Here is a 7,500-nt window from a genome sequence, read left to right as displayed (position 1 = left end):
TTTTTGGGTTGGTGCACTAATTGTAAGTGTATCTTGTGTTTTTTATGTGGATTTAATAAAAAAAAAAAACAAAAAAAAAAACGATACTGATAATAAAAAAAACGATACCGATAATTTCCGATATTGCATTTTAACGCATTTATCGTCCGATAATATCGGAAATCACTGCGCGTAAGCGGCAAGGCTGAAAACCAACATTGAATGCCCGCCGCCTTGGATCCCTGCATCAAAAAGCGACATCAGCGTGTAAAGGATATCACCACATGGGCTCAGGAACACTTCAGAAAACCACTGTCAGTAACTACAGTCGGTCGCTACATCTGTAAGTGCAAGTTAAAACTATAATATGCAAAGCCAAAGCCATTTATCAACAACACCCAGAAACGCCGCCGTCTTCGCTGGGCCCCGAGCTCGTCTAAGATGGACTGATGCAAAGTGGGAAAGTGTTTCAAATTGTTTTTTGGAAACTGTGAACAACGAGGAAAAGAACCATCCGGATTGTTCTAGGCGCAAAGTGTAAAAGGCAGCATGTGTGATGGTATGGGGGTGTATTAGTGCCCAAGACACGGGTAACTTACACTTCTGGGAAGGCGCCATTAATGCTGAAAGGTACATACATTTTTTGGAGCAACATATGTTGCCATCCAAGCAACGTTATCATGGACGCTCCTGCTTATTTCAGCAAGACGATGCCAAGCCACGTGTTGAACGTAACACATGTCATTGTAAAGGTCACTGCTCTTGTTTTAATATCGGATATTGGTCAGATATCAGCAAAAAAAAAACAAAAAAATGTTTGGAAACCTGCTACGAGGAGCGAGCAGCTACACAACAGCCGAGCACACAATAGCACACGAGCTGGGCACGCGCAATAATAACTGGACAATATTACACATGTGTCAATAATTATAGTTGCATATTAATTACACCTGCAACGTCTCCTCTGAGAATGTGTTCAGTAACAAAAGTGTCCGCATCATTCAACTTACTGCACCATGAGCTTAGCTTAATTATTGTGGAAATAAGTGTTATCAAAAAAACCATTTACACTTCAACTTAAAGACGGCATAAGTCCATTCGAGGCAGTTAAAAATAAACGGGTTGGTGTTGTTCTCCGTTTGACTCGTTTCTCTTCATCAAACATTTTCTAACATTCACTGCAGAATAATACAAGTGTGTATGATTCTTGCTGATACCGTGTCAGATCTGTTTTGGTATGGGCCAAAACTTAGAGCTGTGATACCGCAATGGTATCAAACAAGACGAGTGAGTGCTTTTCAGGTGGGGGAGTGGCCCACAGCAGAGAAGAGCTTTTATAGTTAGAGCGGGGGTCGGCTCTAGGGCCGCATTTAGCGCTGCCCTAGTGGCTCCCTAGAGCTTTTTCAAAAATGTATGAAAGTTTAAAAGATGGGGGGAAAAATATATTTTTTGTTTTAATAATGTTTGTGTAGGAGGACAACATGACACAAACCTCCCTAATTGTTAGAACTCTCACTGTTTATATTAAACATGCTTTACTGGTGGGAGTATTTGGCGAGCGCCGTTTTGTCCTACTAATTTTGCCGGTCTTTGAACTCACCGTAGTTTGTTTACAAGTACAACTTTCTCCAAGGTTTATGCCACTCCTTCTTTGTCTCGCTTTGCCCACCAAATGTTTTATACTGTGTGTGAATGCACAAATGTGATCTTTGTTGATGTTATTGACTTGTGTGGATTTTTTTTAGGGATTTAAAAAAAAAGAAAGCATAATGTATTATTTCATTATTATTAGACGATTGATTAATGTATTCATTTTGTCAAAACAATTTTTTTTTTTTACAGTTGGTCCTTTAGAAAATGTTATTTAATTGGTATCATTAGATTATAATTTTTCCTGTTCTTGGATACCTTGCATGGGGTCCTGTATGGGGCACCGGCAGGGGATTCCATAGTCTTGCTGGGGGACTTCAACGCGCACGTGGGCAATGACAGTGATACTTGGACTGGCGTGATTGGGAGGAACGGTCTCCCTGATCTGAACCTGAGTGGTGGATTGTTATTGGACTTCTGTGCTAGTCACGGACTTGCGATAACAAACACCATGTTCAAGCATAAGGATGCTCATAGGTGTACCTGGTACCAGAGCACCCTAGGCCAAAGATCAATGATCGATTTTGTAATCGTATCAGCTGATCTGAGGCCGTATGTTTTGGACACTCGGGTGAAGAGAGGGGCTGAACTGTCAACTGATCACCATCTGGTGGTGAGTTGGGTTAGATGGCGGGGGAAACCTCTGGACAGACCTGGCAAACCCAAGCGTGTAGTGCGGGTGAACTGGGAACGTTTGGAGGAGTCCTCTGTCCGGAAGGACTTCAACTCCCACCTCCGGCGGGACTTCTCTGCCATCCTTGTGGAGGTTGGGGACATTGAACAGGAATGGGCAGTGTTCAAAGCCTCTATTGCTAAAGCTGCAGCTGCGAGCTGTGGCCAGAAGGTCTTAGGTGCCTCAAGAGGCGGTAACCCTCGAACACCCTGGTGGACAGTGGTGGTCAGGGAAGCCGTCCGACTGAAGAAGGAGTCCTACCGGGGTATGTTATCCCAGGGGACTCCGGAGGCAGTTGCAAGGTACCGACGGGCCCGAAGGGCAGCGGCCGTGGCTGTGGACGAGGCTAAGCAGAGGGTGTGGGAGCAGTTCGGGGAATCCATGGAGAAGGACTATCGGGCGGCACCAAAGCTGTTCTGGAAGACCATACGGCACCTCAGGAGGGGGAAGCAGGGAACCATCCAAGCTGTGTACGGCAAGGATGGGACTTTGCTGACTTCAAGTGAGGAAGTCGTAGGGCGTTGGAAAGAGCACTTTGAGGAACTCCTGAACCCAAATACATCAGACACACCCTCCCTGATAGGAGCAGGGCCTGAGGATGATGGGGGATCGACGTCGATCTCTCGGGGTGAAGTCACTGAGGTAGTTAGACAACTCCACAGTGGCAAAGCTCCGGGGGTTGACGAGATCCGTCCAGAAATGCTGAAGGCTCTGGGTGTTGATGGGCTGTCTTGGTTGATACGCCTTTTCAACATTGCGTGGAAGTCTGGGACAGTGCCGAGGGAGTGGCAGACTGGGGTGGTGGTTCCCCTTTTCAAAAAGGGGGACCAGAGGGTGTGTGCTAATTACAGGGGTATCACACTACTCAGCCTCCCTGGGAAAGTTTACGCCAAGGTACTGGAAAGGAGGGTCCGGCCGATAGTCGAACCTCAGATTCAAGAGGAGCAATGTGGATTCCGTCCTGGTCGTGGAACAACTGACCAACTCTTTACGCTTGCGGGAATCCTGGAGAGGGCCTGGGAGTATGCCTATCCAGTCTACATGTGTTTTGTGGATTTGGAGAAGGCGTATGACCGCGTCCCTCGGGAGATCTTGTGGGAGGTGCTGAGGGAGTACGGAGTGAGGGGAACCCTGCTGAGGGCCATCCAATCTCTGTACAACCAAAGCGAGAGTTGTGTCCGGGTGCTTGGATGTAAGTCGGATCCGTTTCCAGTGGGGGTTGGTCTCCGCCAGGGCTGCGCTCTGTCACCTATCCTGTTTGTGATTTTCATGGACAGGATTTCTAGGCGGAGTCGTGGCCATGGCGGAGAGGGTATACGTCTCGGGGGGCTAAAGGTTGCGTCACTGCTGTTTGCAGATGATGTGCTCCTGATGGCACCTTCGGTTCGTGACCTTCAGCTCTCACTGGATCGGTTCGCAGCCGAGTGTTCAGCGGCTGGAATGAGGATCAGCATCTCCAAATCTGAGGCCATGGTTCTCAGCAGGAAACCGATGGTTTGTACAGTCCGGGTAGGGGACAGGACTCTGTCCCAGGTGGAGGAGTTTAAGTATCTCGGGGTCTTGTTCACGAGTGAGGGAAAGATGGAGAAGGAAATCAGCCGGAGAATCGGAGCAGCTGGGGCAGTATTGCAGTCTCTCTGCCGCACTGTTGTGACGAAACGGGAGCTGAGTCAGAAGGCAAAGCTCTCGGTCTACCGAGCTATCTACATTCCTACTCTCACCTATGGTCATGAAGTGTGGGTAATGACCGAAAGAATAAGATCGCGGATACAAGCGGCCGAAATGAGTTTCCTCAGAAGGGTGGCTGGCATCTCCCTTAGAGATAGGGTGAGAAGTGCAGTCACCCGAGAGAGACTCGGAGTAGAGCCGCTGCTCCTTCGCTTGGAAAGGAGCCAGCTTAGGAGGTTCGGGCATCTCGTGCGGATGCCTCACGAGCGTCTCCCTAGGGAGGTCCTTGTTGCACGTCCCACTGGGAGGAGGCCCCCCGGCAGGCCAAGGACCAGATGGGGGGATTACATCTCCTCTCTGGCCTGGGAACGCTTCGGGATTCCCCAGGAGGAAGTCGCAAATGTTGCTCTGGAGAGGGAAGTCTGGGGGTCTTTGCTGGAGCTGCTGTCCCCGCGACCCGATTCCGGATAAGCGGTTGAAGATGGATGGATGGATTCATTCAGTTTACACATTTTATCTATTTTATTTAAAATTTGTATTATTCATAATTGTGAAAAACAATTGATATATTTTGTAATTACCTTTCATGGTTATTGAATTCATTGTGGATTTCGCTGATGTGTTTTTAAAACAAAAAATGTTTCTTTATGAAAAATACATGATCATTTTTTATTAATACTAATATTTGATGAATAATTAATCTTATTCATCTGTTTATTTATTTCTAATTTTTCAATTGTTTTTCTTTGTTTACATTTGTGAAAAATAATTGAATTACTGTATAATCAATTTTCATAGATATTTGATTGATTATTGTTTTTAACTGATATTTTTGTTATCCAATAACTGGTAGGACACACACACACACACACACACACACACACACACACACACACACACACACACACACACACACACACACACACACACCCACATATATATATATATATATATATATATATATATATATATATATATATATATATATATATATATATATATATATATATATATATATATATATATATATATATATATATATATATATATATATATATATATATATATATATAATTATTTATTTAATAGTTACTAATTTATTTTATAATTTGTAATTAAACATTTATTCGTTTAAATTCTTTGTTCGTTTTTTGTTGCATATTTGTTTTCTTTTTTAAATATATATTTATTTTTAAAAATGTCTAATTTTACATTAGTAATTCATTTTATACTTTTTATTTAAACATTTATTCATTTGCAGATTCCCATTTTTAATTGATTGTCATAGTTATTTAAAAGATAATTGTTTTTACAGATATTTTTTTAGTTAGTTTATTTTTTTTGAATATATTTTTTCTTTAAAAAATATATTTTACCGTTTTTTACTAATATTAATATTAGATTCGTAATTTATTGTATAATTTGTATACAGTATATAGATGTATTTATTTTGCATATTCATTTTTTGCTGATTTTATACGTTGATTACAATTGTGAGAATTATTTGATTCATTGTGTGATCATTTTGATGGGAGTATTTGGCGAGCGCCGGTTTGTCCTACTAATTTTGCCGGTCTTTGAACCCACCGTGGTTTGTTTACAAGTGCAACTTTCTCCGAGGTTTATGCCACTCCTTCTTTGTCTCGCTTTGCCCACCAAATGTTTTATACTGTGCGTGAGTGCACAAATGTGATCTTTGTTGATGTTATTGACTTGTGTGGGGTGCCAATCAGGCATATTTGGTCACTGCATGACTGCAAGCTAATCGATGCTAACATGCTACTTAGGCTAGCTGTATGTACATATTGCATCATTACGCCTCATTTGCAGGTATATTTGAGATCATGTAATTTCCTCTACTTTCAATTTATATTTGCACGTCTCATGACACATTATCCGTTTGTAATATCGGCTGCATTTCGTGATAGTTGCTGGTGTGCCATGTTGTTCCAGACCACAGCAAACGTTTCCAAGTTGTTCCAGACCACAGCAAATGTCACCCATCTTGCAAAGATCGTAATAAATCCAATAGACACACTTTGGCACACACTTCTATACCTTTGCCTGTTCTAAGACAGTCATTTCCAGGAGTTATCTCATCCTCTGAGACGTTTTACTAATGTTTTCCAATGTTGTAAAAATGCGTAGAATAAGTGTCAGAATAATTGTTCATAAATTATCACACAACTTTGTGTTCCCATGAGTTCGGGTCGCCCTGCGAGAAGACAAAAAGCTGTCTTTGATCTTATCAAGCAAAAGGCTTGTAAAACTCCACAGTGTGCGATGGGATGCGACGTGGAGGTGTCGGTTTCTTTGATCTATTGGACAGCCACAGGAAGACCTTGTCATGACCCGAGATCTACAAAGCAGAGAGGGAGCAGACCTGACACCGCTCCAGGCACCTTTTCTTTAAACTGTTTATGACCGAGTGCGGCAGCTGTTTATGACCCCCCCTCCCCTTTAGGAGCAGCTGCGTAATGTAATGTAATCAGAAAATGCCCAAATAAAGGAGGAGCGTGTTGGGACTGCCTTCAGAGCGTGGTGGGAGGCTGTAGCTGAGTGTGCAGCCCCAGACGTTTCTCCTCATGAGCTAAATTGAATCCTGTCTCTGTTTGATTCCTTTGCTTCTTGTCTTGTCTAATAGATGTCACCGGTGTTTGAACCTGACAATAAATATTACATTTCTGAAAAAAAAATGACCTCCATATGTGCGTATAAGCGGTGTTAAGAAGCGGAATTATGACACATACTGCCACCTGCTGTGGTGAGTTGGAACGACAAGCTACATCCAATCACAGTCCCATTATAATGTGGTTAAGGAGGTCTTCACTGTGGCATGTTCCATTATATTTGTCAGAAATGAAGACATGATGAACGCATATATCTCGGGACCGCTGGTAATATAGCACGCGCATTGGTAACCATAGCAACAACTCTCATCATCAGTGCCCATTGTGTCTCGCTGCTCATGTCGTACTGGGCGTAGGCTCACCTGTACTCCAGCGAGAAGCGGGTCAGCTCGGTGCCGTTGTGGATCCACTTGAACTCCAGGGGCCAGCTGCCCTCGGCCATGCAGGTCAGCACCAGCCGGTTCCGCTCCAAGTGCAGCTGACTCCGGACGGGCTCCGTCTTGAAGTAGGGCGGCACGTCGTCTGCACCAGAAGGAAAAACACGGAGCTCGCTTAGGAGGACGGAACCAGCCAGAAGGCAACCCAGGGAGGAGGAAAGTGCAGCGATTCACCAGCAGAAACCCGGTTTGGCTCGGCTGGAAACCGTCTTTCACCAAATTATGTTGTCGTGATGTGCGGTTTAATATCCAAACAATTAATGTTGTGTTTCAAAAACTCAACAATTCATACACAATACACTCAAAAACAAAGCATATATATATATATATATATATGTGGCAACTTGTCCAGGGTGTACCCCGCCTTCCTGAGATAGGCTCCAGCACCCCCCACGACCCCAAAAGGGACAAGCGGGAGAAAATGGATGGATATATATATATATATATATATATATATATATAT

General features: G+C 43.6%; 1 pseudogene; it reads right to left on the bottom strand.

Annotated features, from left to right (window-relative positions):
* Positions 1–7,500, bottom strand: part of LOC133656314 (protein sidekick-2-like) — a 1,293,862-nt pseudogene that overhangs the window by 229,480 nt on the left and 1,056,882 nt on the right.

This window comes from Entelurus aequoreus, linkage group LG08 (genome assembly GCF_033978785.1).
Source record: "Entelurus aequoreus isolate RoL-2023_Sb linkage group LG08, RoL_Eaeq_v1.1, whole genome shotgun sequence".
Lineage (NCBI taxonomy): Eukaryota > Metazoa > Chordata > Actinopteri > Syngnathiformes > Syngnathidae > Entelurus > Entelurus aequoreus.
The sequence above is the reverse complement of the archived record's forward strand: the minus strand, read 5'-3'. Positions and strand labels throughout refer to the sequence as shown.